Raw genomic sequence first — 20,161 nt, forward strand, 5'->3', positions numbered from 1 at the left:
AAGACGACCACACTCCCTCACAGCCACAGTCACTACATTTATCTAACAGCTGAAACATTGCAAAGGTGTCACTTCGGACTCTGGGTAATTATGACAGCATGTCCTGCTATTTTGAGAGTTTGAACAAACCAGACCATCTATTAATGTAGAAAATAGTCAGCACATTAAACCATTATGAAAGTAATCATTAGTTAGCTCATTGTTCAAAATGAGCTCCAACTACAACAGTTAAGTCAACTTGTGCATCGGTAATAACAATAAAACAAATGATATAATATAATAGTATAGTAAGGCACAAGGCTACTTCACTAATTTAGCTAGCTAATGTAAGATACAAATGCTGTCGAGGCCTCACTGCTTGTAAAATAAAGAGCACAAAATGATACTTACCCAAGCCCCACAGTTCTCCCTCATTTTTTGTGATCACATGACTGACAAAGCCGTGCTCTGATAGGCCAGAAGTCGGCTTGATTGCATTCGGGCTCGATTGCTTATCCTGTCTGAGTAGCCCGGATGATGCTGCATCGCAATTTTGGACATCGAATTTTATACACCGACATTTTTGACGTAGATATTTTTTCACTTTAATTTTTGGGATCTAATTTTAAAAATTCGAATTTTTTTACATGATTTTCAAAGTAATTATTTTCAATGCTATAAATTTGGTGTCTAATAAAATTCAAATGCTTCTGTCTCTTGTTTGCTTCCATAAGTAAGTCTTCAACTTTTGAATTAATTGTAAAGATACCTGCGAGCTGCCTGCTGAACCGTTATGTCCCACAGAGTAATGCCTTACTTGCTTAGTTATTGCATAGGGATTTGTCAGGTTCTAATTTTTCCTCAGATAAACCACATAATTGGAATTGAAAGAACTGGAGACAGTGCCAAGGCCCAGTGCAGTCTTCCCTCCTCCAGCTCCTGCAAGGGATTTCAATTGAAACACTACTAATCTAGAAAATCTATGAAAGGTTAAAGTGGACACCTGCTGTCCTCCATGCCTTTCTGAATAATTTATGTGAAATGCAGAGTAGGAGATGCTGTCTTTAAGACTGCTCTATTCCCCTTACCGTATTAATATGCAACATTGCAAGTCTTACCATAAGAAAGGAGCTAATAAAAGGTTGAAAGGATAACACAGAACAAAATTCATTCATTCATTTTTTTTACATCCAGTACCTTGATTTTTGACCTCTTTCCTTCTTTTGCACTCTTTTTCTATTTTTCTGGGGACAGTTAAACCACCATTGTGCTGTCCATAAATATAAAAACGGAAAATAGAAAATTATTAGATTGTGTCTTCTGTTGGATGAAAACTAATGTTTGTTGTACACAGCTGCTGTTAAATTGAACAGACTTCTTTCTGCGGATTAATAACACTGTACATAGTACATAGTGTATATTCCCTTGATCAGAGTGTCCTCCTTAGCAACAGTCTGCTATCCTTAGCAGCGGTCTGCTCGCGAAGAAAAGCAGACTTCTGGAATGTCCATATTGACAAATCAGAATCAAGTATTCAACTAATCATGGGAAAAGCCACCTGAGATTAACTGCTACAAATTCACAATTTGGTGAAGGGCCAGTTGTGCAAACGCATAAATTAAATGATTACCTTGTCATTTATAATAGTACGTAAAAAAGGGAGTTTCTCTCACACACACAGTGAGAGTTTGGCTGAGATAAGTGTCCTTTTTCCAACTTTTGCCAAGAGACCAGCTTCAGAGCAATCACCTACCAGTGTTGGCCCCCATCGCTTAGACTGACAAACAACGACGCAGCATATAGATGACGTTATGGATTACTGTTCACATTCACATTTTAACATTTCAAAGTCAAAGTTGATTTGTAAGAGCCACAGTCCACAAAGAGAGGCAGATGCTCTGGCTTTAGTTGAAAGCGCTGATGCTGCCCGAAGGTTAATCCATAGGTTAATCCAATATGTCTTTCACTTTGAAAAAATTATTGATAATCCATCATTATGTAAAAATCGGAGATTTTATATTAGCTGCTAATGGTAGCCACCAGAGTGTATCGCAGCTTCCAGTTCCGGGGCATTCTACCTGCGCAGAACGCATTCACCAATGGCTAATGGCTCTAACGGTTAAAAAGAGGTGTCTATCATCAAAATCGAATGAGGGGGGCCAGAGATATGGAAAATCCACCCAAATGACCCCCGAAGTGGTTTTTTTTCCCTAAAACTCTCTAAAAAGGTCAAATTTCACTTGTTTTGCATTAATCTTGATACAGGGTACTTATATGTTATAGTTTGGATTCCTAAAGCTTTTTGTCTACTATCCCATCATTCAATGCTTTGTTTTTGGACGGACACTATAATTTACATTTTCTTTACTATGTTCAATCTGAATTTATTTTAAAATAAAAACATCTATATTGATTCTGACACTTCTACAACCAACTCACAGGTTTATCATTGCTTTGAGAAAAAGGATTATTAATGTATCCATTTTAGAAGGGAAGATATGGTCATTTGTTCTGGGAATGTACATTTTGAGCCTGAGACTTGAAAAACAGGCTCAGGGCTAAACAGGCTAAGTAGATTGAGGGTTTAATATTTCGAGCCTCATACACAAGGCGTTCTGGTACATGTAGGCACTGCAAGACTGAGTATGAAGGTAATTTGGCGATGTGAACTTCAATGACAATCTCAATGAACTCCAGCATTGACTGGAAATACATTTTTGTGAATATAGCATACTGAAACTCATGTCTAAAGTTCCTGCTACAGTGTGATTTTCAAAATGTAAATGCAATTGTTGTTATGTTTGATTAGCATACAGAATATGAAGATTCAAGGATTGTCTGTTAAAAAGAACTAGGCACTGATTGTGAAATAAATCGGAGCAAAAACCCATCCACATAATACATGCAATATCAAATAGATCTTTCTCACTGTGTTGTTTCTGTTTCCATTTAAATGTAAGCCGCTGTCAAAGAGTGGAGAGGATACTCTGCTGTGATCTGTGGACGGCCCAGGGGAACCTGAAAAAGAAAGGAAGATCGTTCATGTGAAAAATATATTTCATGCATTTAACCCAATTTCATGTTGTGTCTTTTCTTCAGAAACTAAAAAACAAAAACAATGGAAAAGACCATTGCCAAAGTTAAGATATTGACTTTATTCCAGGCCCTGCCTTTGAGTCATACAGTCTCAGTTTCAGACAGCGTCCAAAAGAGACACATTTTGCTCTTTGATATGATATTAGCTTGGCGTTAGAGGACCTTCTTTCTGATTCAGGCCCACTCAGTGAAGCTTGGCAGGCTGCTCCTGGCCTTTTCCTGCTTGTCATTTGTGCCATGGTGAAACAAAGGGGCACTTAGAGAGTAAGGATTTGGAACTTTTTTTCCTCAGGCAAAAAAATGTGCCTCAGTGGCCCAACACCACACAGCTAAACCTGAGCTTAGCTGCACAGAGACCTTCCTCTGAATGTTACCTTTTTTGAAACATATAAAGGCTGAATTTCTCACGGCTCTGTTTGAATTTATGAGAATGCGGTGGCTTTAAATATTCATGAAGGCCTATTAGTATTAATCATTTTTCTAAATCTGTTTGCTTTTCCTAATTAGGTAAATTGCCAGAAAATATAATTTTGTTTTCTGGGAGAGACAAAAACAAATGTATAAAATGTTGTTCAATCACCTTTTTGCTTACAGCTAATTCATAAAACAACACTTATTAGTGGTTATGTAAGTTTGTATCCAACAGCTTGTGTGAATGAATAAAGATCCGTTGAGCTACATGATGCTCTAACACTTTTTGCTTGGCTAGGTTAACTTTAGACGTTTAAAAGATTGTTATATATTTTGTACAGTTATAATATTTTCATTTTTGGTGGAACTGAGATGAGAAGATTGACAACTGTTTAGTAAGAAGCTGCAGAAAGAGCTAGGCTAGTTGATTACTTGAAGGACACAGCAGAAAGCAAGCTCTGCAAAAGATACAAAAAATATACCTATCAGACCGCTAAATCTCACAAAGTAACATGTTCTATTATATTAATCTGTCCAAAACCAAAGTGTAAAATTGACAAATGTAACTTTGGGCAGCCATGGTAACTGTTTCCCCCACTTCAGTCCTTGTAGTAAGTCAAGATAACAGCCTAGCGATAGCTTTGTATTTAGCATACAGTTAGCTTTCAGTAAGAGAACAACCACACAAACTCTTCTTGTAAAATTTAGTGTATACATTCTGACGAAGTAATGTCTCGAAATTTACCAAAAAACCAACAATCTTAGGCTACTTTCTAGTATTTTTACAAGGTTTCAAATAAATCATTGAGTATTCTTCACTCAGAGTTGCGTACCTGATTTCTCACTTTTTACAGGCTCCACATGGAGGATTTTAGTGCCTGTTTTCATCTGTATAAGCTGCTGAAGGTAAATACAGGAGCAGAAGATTGCAGCTCTGGGTGTTTCTGACTTTACTGCATGCCACTGGCCATGGAGCATGACGATTTATAACTTTGAAATAAATGCTCATCTATTGAACAGCGTCAAGGTGCGCAAAAAAAGACAATCTCCCATGAATGTGTTTTATTCCTTTATGGCTAAAAATGCTCAATGAAATGAAGTTTATTGGGAGATTGCATGACATCAAACACAGTAGGACTCTTACCTAGAGGCAGTTTAAGAAATGATGGAACTTCTCGCAGGTAGCGAACAGTAATGGTGACCTCATCTCCTGCAGTGCGCAAGAGGTGAACCTGACAGGAGCGGGAGGCGGAGAGAGAGATTGAGATTAAGATAGATAGAACGTCAGAAAGAACGATTGTGAGTGATGCAGCGAGATAACAATTGAATCTCATACACTCATGTCAAGATGTACACAGCCTGAACAAACAAAATATAACAGGGAATGAGGAGGTTTGTGAAAGTGGCTTCACTCCACCAAAGATAGAATTTGAAGGCCGACGTTTCTCTAGTGACAGGCGGCAGCAACCAGATGACATCGAAAAGTAATTACTGAATATCTGATGTCTGAAGGATATCAACTACGTCCTCAATAAGCGTCTAGTCAATCCAAGGAAGGTGAAGTTTAAAGGGCAATCTATTAACGCTGTCTATCTTCCGGTGGTGGCGAAGTCGATAGGGAGTTGGCTTGGCAACTGGAAGGTCACCAGTTCAAGTCCCGGCAAGACCAAGTGCTACCGAGGTGTCCCTGAGCAAGGCACCGTTCCCTACACTGCTCCCCGGGCGCCGTTCAAAATGGCAGCACACTGCTTCTAACACTAGGATGGGTCAAATGCAGAGAAACAATTTCCCCACGAGGGATTAATAAAAGTCCATCTTATCTTAGAAAAAAAGAGAAAATAAAACGGTAAATAAGACACTTGACTGTCACATGAAAAACGCAAGGTCACGTCTACACTCCACTAAATGCATGTCTGCTATCAAATCCCTCACTTTAGCTTGGCTTTTGCCTGAACATTTGTCAGTGCTGCAAAGTGTGACAGCCTGCCATTAAAAGCTCTGGATTTTGTTCTGAAGAGAGACTGCTCATTATGCATTTTTACGCTCGGGAGGTAAGTAGAGTGAACAGCTGTTTGGGGCTGCACAAGGAGACAGGGACGACAGACATGGGATGAGTGTGTGCTTGTGTGTGGGGATAGTTGCAGAGAATAAAGGAATTATTTAACAAAGGGAGAAGATTTATTGAGAGCCACTGGGATTTGGTGTTAAACCTGGGAGAAAGATGGAAAAGCAATGGAAGGATGGATGGAAATATTATACAACAGTTAATCGCAAATATACTCACAACTTCTTCATGGGTACAAGGCTTGACATTTATACCGTTGACCTAAAGAAACAGACAGAAAAAGTGGAAAAGCACATTAGTAATTATACAGGGTAGAAAGTGTGTATTTTTTTAATCAAACCTACTTGCCTATTTGCTGCAGGGAAACTGCCAGGGGGATGGCTAAGGGTGGAATATAATTGACAACCCTTGGTACCCAGATTACAAGAGTCAGCAGGTGATACATAGGTGGACAGTAGGGCTGTAACTGTTTGTGTATTCGTACTGAATTGTTATTGTACAGACCTGTAGCACTTTTGGGAAAGTATGTTCAGTGCTCCTACTCGGTAAACGGTTACTCGGAAAATGGTAAAAGTTGCCAGTGGGCGTAATGCTACCTCATTCCCAGCAGAAGGATTGTTTGTCGGTCTTTCACAATTGCACTACTGTATGTTTAAAATAAATTAAAATCAGTTCCCAACACCAAGAGGCACATGACAAAAACAAACAAAAAGGAAACACAAAATGATCACAAAGAACTGCAAAGTCACAAAAAGACATGCAAAACAACCACAAAGAGAGTCCAAACAACTACGATGAGATGAAAAAAGGACGACAAAGAAAATATGAAACAAAAGATACAAAAAACAACGACAGTGTCTTAGAATGACGACAACAAGATGCAAAACAACAACAAGGAGATGCTAAACGACCATCAAAAGATTACAAAAAATACGAGATGCTTAAATAAATGCACACAGAGAAACACACAACCACAAGGCAACAAACAACAACGACAAAGAAAATATCAAAAAATCGCAAAGAGATACAATATAACCAGAAAGTTAGAAAAAAAAGGGCTTTATGGAGATGAAAGATGACCAAAAAGAGAACAAAAAAGAGCTCAAAAAATTAAAAACGATCACAATGGATGCAAAACGAGAAACAAAACTTTTCACAGATACAAAGTAACCACAACCTAAAATGACTACCAAAGGTGGAAAACGACCAACAAAAGATTAAAAAAACAACTATGATATGCGAAATCTCAACAACAAATTACTTGCCACAAAGCAACACAAAATAACCAGAATACAATTCAAACTATTCCAGAGAGATACAATATAACCAAAGCATTTTTTAGAACTACCGCATAATAAACAAAAGGACCAAATAGAGAAAGAAAATAGATTAAATATGACAAAGAGAAAAAAACAAAGGCAAAACAACCACAAGGGAAGAAAAACTACAAATAGAAGGACAACAATCACAGAAGTACAAAATAAGCAGAACATTTTCTAAATCAAACCACAAAAAGATGCAAAACCACCACAGGGAGAGGAAAACTACCAAAATAAATACCAAACCATCACAAAGAGATACAAAATAATCCCAAAGCGTCTCAAAGAGTAACCATACAATCACAGAGATAAAACAATAATCATGAAGCGTTTTAAAACGACGACATTGAGATAATAACTACCACAAGGAGAAATATAAATCGTCAAAGGGACACAAAGGGACCATCAATATATGCAAAACAACTACGATAGCCAAAATGACCCGAAAGAGAATTGTTTTACCACAAAAGGTCTTAAAATGAACATCAAGTAAAAAATAACAAACTCGCAAGATGACCACATCTGAGAGAATTCTTATGTCAAGGCCTATTGTCTCACAATCTTCCATGGCTGAGGGCTATAGCAGCTACGTAAGGGATAATGTGCTGCGACGCGGTCATTATGGGGAAAAGAACACCGACAGGCTGATCAGGAGCCGACGCGAAGCGGAGGGATCTAGATTGATTTCTAGATTGATTTCATATTAGATTATAGGGCTTTTTAAACCCATCCTATGGCTTTTAGTATGCAAATAGATGCAATATTCTGCTGTGTGAAAATTCAATATCATTGCAAATAAATATGAAACAGTGTTGATCCAAAGGAAAGAGCACTAGCAATCCAACTCATAATATAATCCATAATAACTCCCAGTTTGAGTGGTAATCTTGCCTGGCTGTCCAATGAATCATCTTGATATTCAGGATAAACAGCACACTCAATAAACCTGCCAGACAGATTCAAATTAACTTTCAAAAGATTCAATTAATATCTCGACTTTTGGGTTTCCATGATAATTCTGATGAACAGAAACTATTATGCATTCGTGACCTTATGATTATTCTATGACGGAAACTGACAATGGGGTGTTCGTTTGAGAAATTGAATTGATTAAAAAATATATATATTTGACATTTGATATATATTTTTAATTGACTCAGACAATTAAATAGTCATTTGATTAAAATCAGGCAGTTCAAAGTTCAAAATATTCTCTTTTAATTTTCGAAATGAAATAACTGTCAAAACATAAACGGGTTGAATCTAAAATGTGACACTCTTGGCAGTGACCCGAATCGACCTTCAATGGAATAAGCCTGTACCAACCTGCAACACAGCGTCCCCGACGAACAGCTTCCCCGTCTGATCGGCTGCAGAGAAGTTAATGAAAACATTACATTGCATTTAGCTGACGCTTTTATCCAAAGCGACTTACAATACGTGCATTCGACCAGGAAGATACAACCTTGAAGAAAACAGAATCATATAAGTACATCAGGTTTCATAGAGCCAAACATTTCAAGTGCTACTCAACTGGCTTTAGATAAGCCAGCCCTTTATTAATATATAAGTGCTTTGTTAGTAATTTTATCGCTCAAAGTGGAGTCGAAAGAGAGACAATAACTGCTCATTTCATACATGGTAATGTGGAGGAAATAGCAATCAGTAAGTGTGTTTAACTAATCTCTGGCTACAGCTCGGAAAAGAACACAGGACAGCATGAAATCTGAAACTAATCATGATATACACTCATTTGCAGCTGCAAATGAGTGTATATCATGATTAGTTTCAGATTTCATGCTGTCCTGTGTTCTTTTCCGAGCTGTAGCCAGAGATTAGTTAAACACACTTACTGATTGCTNTATATATATATATATTATTATCGGTTATCGGTATCGGTCCTGAGAAGCAGGAAGTTATCGGTATCGGTTTCAAAAAACCAATATCGTGCATCCCTAGCAATTATATTGCTTATTGTCTGTAAACAGTGTTGCCGTGAAGTTTAAAAAAGAGCTAGCTTGTAGTCGTTAGTGTAGCATTTAGCGGCTAAAAAGTTGTATTTGTTGGTGACGGAAAAAAAGGCTAAAACAAGAACAGTATAAATTGTCGACTTGGATACAACGCCAAGTTATTATTCCTGATGCTCAGAGTCAAACTGTGACCTCAGTTGTGTTTTAATGTGTCTGCGACAACAACATTTTGAGTAGTGCAGGCAGCTTGTTCTGCTGCCCCCTGGTGGCCAACAAATCAATTAATGCAGCTTTAAGAACTCTGACCTGTGAATCAATCTGAGACTAATAACAGGTCAGAATTTCTGGTTTTAACCCATTTTTTTAACTATTAAAAAGTATCATTTCACAATAATAAGTGGAATTTTGTTATACGTATAACATATGCCATAACTTTTTTAATTACTGCCTTATTGGGATCTAGCAGTGTCCTGATCGCTATAATAATAAAAAAAACTTATATTTTACTGCATTATCCTAGAAATCCTAATAATACAGGTCACCTACATGTTTGATTTATGTTATTGCAGAACAAATGGAATTTCCTTGTGAAAATTCATTACATATTATTACATTTCTGTAGTACAGCTTGTTCCCATGAAAGGCAGTATTCTATAGCATTAATAGTCTTTTAATTTGTATTAAAGAAATAGAAGTAGGGTCCGTTTGATCAATGGACTTATACCCTACCAATTCAGTTCACGTGCTTGTTATAAAAATAGAAAATCTGCAGTCTACCTTATTATGAGAGCTGATTAATTGAGTGTAAATTGAAACCTTTCACTGATGTTTGATTAATGATGTCCAGTACTGTAATTAAATAGCCACTTGGATGGTTCATATTCTTATCATCATTGGTCATGGAGAAAATTGACTACGTTATTGGGGAAAAGCCAAGGCCTGTTCGATCCCTAACATTTTTTGCATGCTTGATGTTTCAAATATAGGGATGGCATTTTTTTTTTTTAAATCAATCAGGATAATGAAAGAAATCATCTTTACTATATTACACTGTTTTACAGAGTCTTTTATTTCAGTATCTGTTTCCTTATTTATCTGTTTATTTTCATCTAGAGTTTCTACTTTATTTGTAATTTGAATGAATAAGTTCCTTGCGCCAGAATCTAATAAAGTACTGCATAGTGTTTGCCTCGGAAATAACCTTATAGAAAATCTCTCATCTTTTCCTCTTATAAAGTTGAGGGGATTGAATCAAACCGCTTTGCTTTGTAAACTAAGAATATCTATGTCATTTTGTTATATTTGATTGTTTTCCAACTATTTCTTTTAGTAAATCTCCAGTATTGTTTGTATTATTCCCTATGGTGGCCAACAAGTGCAAACACGCTTCATCGGCCGGAAACATTTCCGTTGAAAGAAACCATCGCAGCCTAATAAGGCAAATGAAGAAACATGTTTAACACTTGATATAACTGCAAAACGCTGCAAATAAAAAACTCAACACACAATGGAAACAGGGATACTAAAATTGGATCACACAGCTGGGACCAAATCGCTTGTTGACATTTGGGCATTATAAAGTTGGCCGACCGTCACTGCCGGCACTCTTAGCTGGTTTCATAATATACGTCTATCGTCAGTATATTTGAAATGACTTGGTTAGCTATCATAGCTAGCTAGCTTACAGCAGATCTGCAATAATACCTGAAGGAATCATGCGGTCACATTGTTAAAATAAGCCAATACAACTTACATTTTAGGTACGTTTCCAGTCGCAGCGACGGGTCGATTTTATATTCCCAAAACATCAACAAGCACTCCGGTTCCAGCTGTGTGCATCACTTTTTGATGTCCCCATTTCTGTTGTGTTTTGAGCTTCTTGCAGCGACTTTTATTTGCAGCGTATTGTATTTACAGCATTTGGTTTATGCAGCACTTTCAGTAAACCCTGCGCATGTGTTGTCAAGTTGGTGAAGATTTTTCTTCACTTGCATGTGTTTTGGCACATTTTTGTTTCTGTTCGCATCGTTCTTGAAACTGTAGCGTGTAATGGAGATGTTTTTGACAGTGGTAGCGCGTTTGCACCTGTCAGTCACCGTACTCCTCAGATATAAATCATACAACATGAAGAAGTCCTAGCTTATCCCTATACTAAATGGATATATGCAATGTGAAATTGTAATACTATAAACTGTATTTCATCTGGGTCTGTCAATTAGGTTTTGATTGGACATTTCCTTTTATGGGCATGTCCATTTTTGTATCGTGTGGCCCTGTTTATTTTTACTGTGTGTGTGTGTGTGTGTGTGTGTGTGTGTGTGTGTGTGTGTGTGTGTGTGTGTGTGTGTGTGTGTGTGTGTGTGTGTGTGTGTGTGTGTGTGTGTGTGTCAGAGAGAGGTGACATTGTCCCTGGCAGAAATATGATCCAGGTCGGGGCTCAGGTGGCTCTGGTTTGTCTCTGATCAGAGCTGACACACACACACTCTCCCTGTCTCTTTCTTGATTTAGCTCAATCTCGCTATGATTTGTAATCCTCTCCACACACACATACACACACCGCCTTGTACACAGAGCTGTGCTGTAAGCCCTATCAATCTTTTTGAACACAGCAGCCCAGCATCCTTTGCTCTCTCACACCTGATGCAAAGTGCTGAATAAAGACATCTCACCGGGTGGAGGATGCTTTAATTCTTCGCTGCTCCTTGAGTGTACAGTGTTGCTTTTCACTTGAATAGATCACCTCATGAAAAGGATCCTGCTTGGTATACTGCTTCAAAGCATACCAAATTTGATACAAGCTGTTGATACACAGCTGAAAGAATGAGGACACACTGATTGAACTGCTGTGAACAAAATGGAATCTGGCCGGGTATTCAGAAAATTGTCCGGAATGTTTTTTGTTGGTTTGGAAAATAATTTTCTTAAGAGGGATTGGCCTTGTTATTATAAGACTATAAAACTTTCTGCGATCTGGTTTCTAACACTGGGATTTAATTTGTGCAACAATTCAAACCGTTGCATCGTCTTTTGACAGTTAACATTGCCTCGCCTCAGGGTGGAGGATTGTGCAGGTCGTGCTTCGGGCAGCTTTGATCAGACTGCATGTATCACAGCACTGACTATGAGTATGAATCATTTTCCTCAGGCTTGTAGGAGCCAAAAGGTCAACGTGCAAACAGCTATCCATTCTGCTGGATTACTTGTTTTTTACACAAGCAGTTCCAGTTTGGCTTTCTTTATAGCGTAATAATGCACCTTTATTGCATCTAAAGGAGCATTTTTTTTCAATCGATATACTGTACACTCCTTATACACAATCTCATTTGTTGTCAGCTTAACCCGATGTCGACTAGTAGACCTTTGCAGGGTTGTAGCTACCTATGAGGAAACGTATTCACTACCTCCGTGTTTGAAGATATTTGAACAACCTAAAGAGGAGTTTACATCATCCAGGTGGCAGGTTTTGGAGACTGGTCCTGATACTGTTTTGGACTATTTGAAGACTACAAATAATGATCTGTTTTAAGACATATGTATGTCTAATATCGATTTCCCACAACGTGTGACCTTATCAAATGTTTTTAAAATGACATCTACTTATTCTCTCTCACCAAGAAATCAAAATTCTACAAATATCCTAATAGAAAATATCTCAGATACATGTGAAAATATAAAGTGTTAAGTGTATATCATTCTGAAGTGATAATAATCCAAACATGTTTTTGAAAGAGGGGGACTTTAAATTGGACTCCTTTTAGGCAAAATCTTTAAAATATATTGAAATACTGTCAGGGAGTCAGGCTTTATCTACCAGGATTATATGCAGGGATATGGAGATCCATTTAATCAGAAACATTTGAGAATATCTTTATTTTTTCAGGCTGATTACGTTTGTTTTTGTTGATTTCCCATGCATTTATTTAATGTTATGGTTGAACAGTATTTCTTCAATCCAGCCTATGATAGCAATGCAACTAATTGGACTTAATCCAACGTCATTTCCAGAACTTAATCTATAGAAGAAAGTCTGATAAAATTATCTGCATTTTTTATTAACAGTGCTTTTATTTTTTTTGTGTTTTTATGAAGCAAGATCTACTATTTTTGTAACTTCTGTGTTGGTAGGATTTTGTTATCTGTTCACTGACTGACTCCATTTTCCCCCCTTTATCTCAGCTGCTGAGTTAGTGCAATGGGATTTCCCAATCGCATGAGGATAATCACAGGTCATGATGAGGGATGAAATATACATATCTTAAAGGAAGGTGGAAAGGCATCTTCCCCGGGCTCGACTTTTCCTGGTGTTTGCCGACCGCTTTCGGCTGGAAAAGTTGTGTCTGTGCCTCGCCGTTTGATCACCAAGAAAAATCCTCCTTATGTCAAACTTCCTCCGACTCCCGACTTCAAAAAACACCCCAAATCAAAGAGCATCACGGAGCGAGAAAAAGACTCGCCCCGCAAAACCCTCAAAATAGCATAAAGAGAAATATGTATCAAAATATCATATTTTTTCCTCCAATGAACAAGTCCAAAAGAACAAGAAGGGAAGAAGGGGGGGAGGGGGAGCAGATAAAATCACCTCTACAGTGTGTATGCTGCAGGTAGGAGATAAATTAGATGTGAATTCTGTATTGTAGCAAACCCAAACCTTCCAAAGCAGGGCACAAGCGTCCTTGGATGTCCCCAATTCTCTTCCTTGATTTGATGTTATCATCGCCGACTCAGAATGAGGCTAGCCTAATATTTGTGTAGGTCCTTACTCAATAGCAATTTCATCCTTGAGCTGGGGATTGAGGCGCAATAATAATACACCTCATTGTGTACGCTGGTCTCAATGGGTGCTTTGTTGCGCCGGGACAATGCTGTTAGTTGGCCAATGTGTTTTCAAGGGCACAGTGGTGATGATGATGTCCGAGGCGCGCTCTTTTTTTTTTTTATGAGGATCTTTGGAAAATCCCACGGATGACTTTATAATGAAGGGTGTCTGGGTTCCATTGTTATGATCATCCGAGGTTAAACAAGGCTAATGATGTTCATAGGAAAGACAGCTTTTTTTTTCAAACTGCAAATGGACATACACTTACACCAACACATCGGTATGCATCTCATATCCAAAAGTCCCACCTGATGTTTGACGTGTGTGTGTGTTCTCCACTCTATGTGTACACATCCCCCAAAAAGACTTCAAAACAAGAAAAAAGGAAAAACATGCAACAAAAATACCTTCGTCTCGAGGCTTGTTCATTGAAGATTCATCATGTTTTTTTGTGAGCGGACCTAGGGTTAAGAAAAAAAGGGGGGAAAAAGAGAAAAGAGAAAATTCAAAAAAGATTACTGGCAAAAACGGGAAAAAAAAGAATATCAAAAAAAGAAAAGAAGAAAGAGCAAAAAGGACAAATCAGCAAGAGTTCATGGTTGCTTATTGTTTTTGTTTTTTTTCTGTTTTTTCCTTTTAAAAAGAGTACAAAAGCAAAAACAAAAGGCATCACAGACACAGTTTTATCACAAGAAAAGACACAAGATCAAAGAAAGCTGTTTTTCTTTCTCGCCCCCTGCAGAAGAAAATGGCTGTGTCTGTTTAGGTCCCTCTTTGTCTCTCTTATTTAACCTTGTTTGTTCCCTGAACCTTTTTTTTTCGGTTGTGGGGTTGGGAAAAAGGGGAATGTGGAGTACTAAGGCCTTTGTGGATTGAAGAACAGGACCCTGCCTTTTTTTCTCCCAACATATGACCAGAAAAACTTTGATTTTTGAAAAATGAACAGGCAAGGAAGCGGACACCTAAAAGAAGAACGGTGGGTCCTGATGCTCAAAACCCAAAATCTTGAATGCAGCGAAAACACAGAACACTTTAAAGGGCATTTAAACAACATTAATCATTTTGTACACAACACAGACACTTTTATTGACCCTGTAACGGTAAAAGACATGTTAAACACAATTCAAGATAAGTAGGGCACAGGTGCTTTTTGTTTTGAAGTGTGTGTGTGTTCATGCGTTTGTAATTTTCCCCAGGCGGGTAAATAATTGCATAGCACAACAGCAGTGTGTCAATTTGAAATGACAAGTAAGCGTGACGCTAATTGCGCAGAGGAGTGCAGGTAAAAGGTGAATGTAATTTGATCCACATCTTCCCACTGGCTGTTTTTTGTTTGTTGGTAAATTAAAAGAGTGGGATGGAGAAAGAGGGGAAGAAGGAGAGAAAGAGCACAGAGAGGGGAAATCAAGAGACAAATATCCTGTTTTTCTCCCTCATCCATCTCTTTTCTTGTATTTGTTGATGACGACTTGCGTTACATTCAAGGAACCTGACTGTCACACTTCTCATGGATTCATTATCAGGTAGTGAGGTTCTTAAGGAAAAAATACACCATTGTCAGATGTCACAGTAAACCTTCTTCACCTCAGGAGCAATAAAAAGGTGAAAAGTATTTTCAGTAAAAGTACTTTTCACCTTTTTATTGCTTTCACCCACTTTGGGAAGTTTGGCACAGAATGTTATTCAGTTAAATCTGTGAAAATAAACACTTGTGTAACCCAACACTAAGTGACATGTTGGAACAGGTTACCACCTCGAAAGGGTGTTGCAAGGTGAATTACATCCATTTTAAGACTTTGAATTTTATTTTTTGTGTTGGAAATGCTACATCCTTGAGAGAAAAATGACAACAAAATGTTAGAGTAAGTCAGAGAATACACAATCAGGATACAATTTAAGACATGAAGAAAACAACCCAGGTTTAAAGTTCTGGAAAAAAGCTAGAAAGCGACCATGAGGAAGGATTTGGTGTTTTCGATTAGGAATCATGAAAAGCAGGAACTTCCTTCAAATCGATCAGTGCTTTGACAATTTTCCGCAGAACCACCCTCTCCACTTATCAGATGAATAAGTGACTTAATGGTTTAACCAAATGCCTTGAGTAGAAAATGTATTATAACACATTGGCGAGGTTTTCCAATCGAGGAGGTTTTGGTAGCTGGTAGGCATACGGAACAACACTTTGTGTTAGCATGCTAATTAGCATTGAACAAAAAAGGGCTGCGACAGATGGATATGTAATTGTTGTAAACCTGCTGGTGGCCCTATAGTAAAGTCATAGTCTGGGAACAACGAATGTTTGTTTGGGACTTTTTGAGTAAATGTGGAAATTCCATCAAATAAATGATACAATTGACATGATTGTGTCACTGGTGAAAAATGGGCAGAAACATCAACGTCATGAGGCGTTTTCCTTAGACCATGAATGTCTGTGTGTACCTCATTTCAAAGCATCAGATATATGAAATGTTTCAGTCTGTGGTAAAGTATTTGACAGATGACAGAGCGACATTGCAACCAACATTTAACAAAGAAATGGCTTAGGATGGCATTTTGATAGAAAGCGTTTAAACAGAAAACTAAGTGTAAGACTTAAAGGTTGAGGTTTACAATATCTAGCAGTGGAAGCTGAAACAAAGTATATATATTGTGAATTATTATCACCTGAAAGCAAACATTGGAAATCTTCAAGGCTAAAGATTGAGACATGTATGGTATTTTTCAGTATTTCTTTTAAATTGTACAGATATTTGTTAAGTCATTTATGCATTTACCACCGTATAATTAATCAGGGAAAACGTTGAGTAACTCTTGACCTTGCAAACAGGAGATGTTAAGCTCAAGGTCCACCTTCAAAACTTCTTGAAGTTTTTCATTGACATATCTACACTGTAGCTAATGTACAAATGACAATAAAGCCTTGAATCTTGAATCTTCTAGCTCTCTACAGATTGTTCAGTGTATAACTACAGGGACATGTTATTGACTGAGGTCCAAACTTTTTACTTAAAAGTTTCTCAAGTGATAAAAAGGTCTAAATAGTAACCTTCCCATCAAAGAAACCAAAAATCACAACACTTTTTTTCGGTGGGGGAAAATTGGGAAAAGCAGAAATCAAGCCACCATTATGAGCCCGGCGCCACGCTGAGAAAAAGCGTAAAAACTGAGCTTGATTGACGTCTTTTTTCTGCAATGAGTGGAGTAGAAGCCTAGCGGTGTAAATCAAGCAGAGCGAGCAAAAAATTGCTGCTTTTTCTGGATATTTCCAATCAAGGGGGGCGCGGAAGACAAGAGAGTGTGCAATTGACCCCCCTCCACACACACACACACCTGTCTGTAAATGATGACAAATAACAGCAAATACAGTTATAATACACACAGAGTAGACATTTCGGTACACAAAGAGGAATAAAGCACCATATATTGTTGTTTTCAGCACCATATTTAGACTGACGCATATAGTTTTCCATATGTTGTTACTAAACATGCATGCTGCTTAAGAGTATCTTCCACCTTAAGTTGCTTACACCCTCTCTCCTCTCATTCTTTTATCCCCCTCTCTCTTTGCCACTTTGAAGCGGGTTATGTAAGGCTTCACTTCGGCTCCTCTTCTCCCAACGGCCACACACACATCCTCGTCCAGTGCACATTCATGCAAAACAGTCATACAACACTGAATGAAATGCAACAGGGGGGAAGACATATATACACAAAGGGTCAGCAGAAAGAAATAATACGATACAGAGACTAAAGAGATTGATATTTGTGGTATGATGTGTGAATGCAGCTATTGAACCGTCAGCGGTGTCTGATCATCAAGGGCTAGACAGACAGGGTTTATATATATACTGTATACTGTAGGGCTGTTCAATTCGTTGTATTTGAATCGCAATTACGATTTTGGCTTACAACGATTATGAAAACAACATAACCGAAATAAAAAGATTATTTCTTTTTTTTTTTTTTTATATTTTTTTGTATTGGTTTTTCAGTTGAATTATACTTAAAGTTCAGGGTCATCAACTGTTAAACACATACTGTTCAAATAATTTTTTCAATAAATGGATGTTTTCAAAGTAAATGGATAATCGTTTTTAATAATCGTGATATCAATTATTGACCCAAATAATCGAGATTATGATTTTTGCCATAATCGAGCAGCCCTAATCTACTGCCTATGTTCAGAACAAAGGGCGTTCCAATTCACCTTCATGGTGGAGAGAGAGTTCCTATGGAGTAATCACTAACACAAAGCATCTTTCTGAATTGCTGCATTGGGCTACTATGAGACTACTTCCTTTTATAGAAATAGGTACTCTTGATTTATGTCTGTATTCTTCAAATGTATTATATTTTACAGTTATATATCTAAAGGGCCCACTTTTAAGTTTTACAATAGAAATATAAGTTTGTGATCATTGACAATGGTATTTGTAGCACTGATTTAAATGTTTTCATTCATTATATTTTTTTATATTTTCCGTAACGTAACTATATGTTTACATCCTTTTCCAGTACGTTTTTTTGTTATTATTTTGATTATTGACCGTATTTTTTAAGATGCCTTTTATTAAAACTCTTAGAATTATTATTTTTTTCTTTACATTGTCAGTTTTTAAATACACTGCTACTTGATTTTTTATCATGGTGTAATTATCACTGTAATGCCGGAAATTCAACTTACTGTGGGATGAATAAAAGATTTGGTAATTATTATTTTTTCTATGAAGAACTACTCTTAAGTAAGGGAAGGCAGAAGAGCTCAGATTATTCCTTATTTATTTTTTGCATATATATTTTACATATAATCTCCTTTATAATTAAAATAGTCTTTCAAAATCTCCTCAGCCTGCCATATGCAATATATTGTTTAGGCTAAGACGTAGCAATGTAGCATTGTACAGAATACAGTATGCATATGTACTTTTTTTAAGCATCTAAGTCAGCATTTCACTGATATCATTTGGTACTGTGATTTAAGGCAGACAGTAGGCCTTTTGGAAAACAAAAGGCTTATTCCTTTGTGTTTATGGATATGAGCATGTGTGCAGGCACAAGAGTAAGTAGGTGTTGAGTAGCTCATTTAGGCAATGTGTGCCAGTCCGGCATGATCTACGGGGAAATGGAAGTGTGTGTGACAGCTTGTGAGTGACCGTGGACCATGAATGATGGGCGCTTGTACAAAGGACTGTGTGTGTGTGTGTGTGTGTGTGTGTGTGTGTGTGTGTGTGTGTGTGTGTGTGTGTGTGTGTGTGTGTGTGTGTGAGAGAGAAGAGATGGGGACATTGTCATTGTCCCAGGGCTAAAATTCTGCAGCCGAAATGCAGCGAATAACTCAATAAGATTTGTGCAGAAGTGTGTGTACGGTAGAGTAGGCTGTGTATGAGTAACTGGGATAAGTGAGATGTGACTGAGAGTCGCTCACCCACACACACGTTCTCAACTGCATGCTTTGGAAGTAGATGTTCTGGTGTGAGATAAAGTACTTACATGTACAGACAATCAAGCAGGCAGACTACACTGACTATCTTCTGCCTCACTAACACACACCACCAAACTGTGTGTGTGTGTGTGTGTGTGCGTGCGTGCGTGCGTGCGTGCGTGTGTGTGTGTGTGCGGGAAGGTTGAGGATGAGTAAGCTGTGACTACACTACAGACAACTGTGAAGTCCATGTTCACATGAATGGCAGCTAAAATAGGCTTTCACTGAAAAATACTCTAAATGGATTTTTATGGTCGTCATTAGTCACCCTGTCAAAATTAGTGTTCTGTTGCTCTCATAACATTAAGCCTCTGTTCACTTCTCTCTATTACATGTGCATATTTATTAGAAAATAACAAAGAAGAGAACAAACCATTTGAAAAGCTAAAAAGCTACAGACATGATTGTAAAAGGAAAATATAGGGTGCATTTCGGAACAATGATCTGCTCATTGAACTGCGACTAAGGTAATCGATCAATCATTTCACAAAGGGCAAGGGAAATACATGACTATTATATCCATATCATGATATGAGAGTTGATATCACATTTATATTTTCTTTTTCTGGTTTCAAAGGCTTGATACCGTAAATTGATGTTTGAACTTACCAGACTAGTGTTTTACCTTTACTTCACTAAAAATGATTGTTATTCTTTGCAGTGGTGTGCTAAAACGCCATGGACTACAATAATTGGCCAATCAAAATATCATTAAAGCTGTGTAATAATATAAAAAGGACATAATTACTAGTACTCCACAACTAATCAAAGTTTTATATACACATCTAAATAAGGTGGAGTGCAATCGCAGTGAGTGCAACTTTCAAGTTCAAGGGAAAATATGTAAGAATATATTTCTGAATGTATTATGCTGCAGTTCTAAGGTCTTGGCCTACAAATATTATTTTAGAAATAAAATTAAAAGTTCTTGTTTGGTAGAGGTCCTCTAAAAATATATTATTTTCATATATTTTCCATTGATAATGCCCTCAAATATTGGGAAAGATATGAGTCAAAATATAT

The 20,161-nt window shown here is 37.5% G+C and overlaps 1 protein-coding gene and 1 long non-coding RNA gene across 2 annotated transcripts in view; one reads left to right on the plus strand and one right to left on the minus strand.

The window, feature by feature from the left end:
- Nucleotides 1-20,161, plus strand: part of LOC104967117 (neuroligin-2) — a 229,451-nt gene that overhangs the window by 99,671 nt on the left and 109,619 nt on the right. The gene's annotated exons all lie outside the window — the stretch shown is intronic.
- LOC104967116 (uncharacterized) lies at nucleotides 2,914-8,244 on the minus strand. The gene is made up of 4 exons (XR_800728.1): nucleotides 8,197-8,244; nucleotides 5,771-5,812; nucleotides 4,631-4,718; nucleotides 2,914-2,997 (listed from the first exon to the last, which is right to left on the minus strand). It is a non-coding gene; the product is annotated as an uncharacterized lncRNA (long non-coding RNA).

This window comes from Notothenia coriiceps, unplaced genomic scaffold (genome assembly GCF_000735185.1).
Source record: "Notothenia coriiceps isolate Sejong01 unplaced genomic scaffold, NC01 NC01_scaffold00037250, whole genome shotgun sequence".
NCBI lineage: Eukaryota > Metazoa > Chordata > Actinopteri > Perciformes > Nototheniidae > Notothenia > Notothenia coriiceps.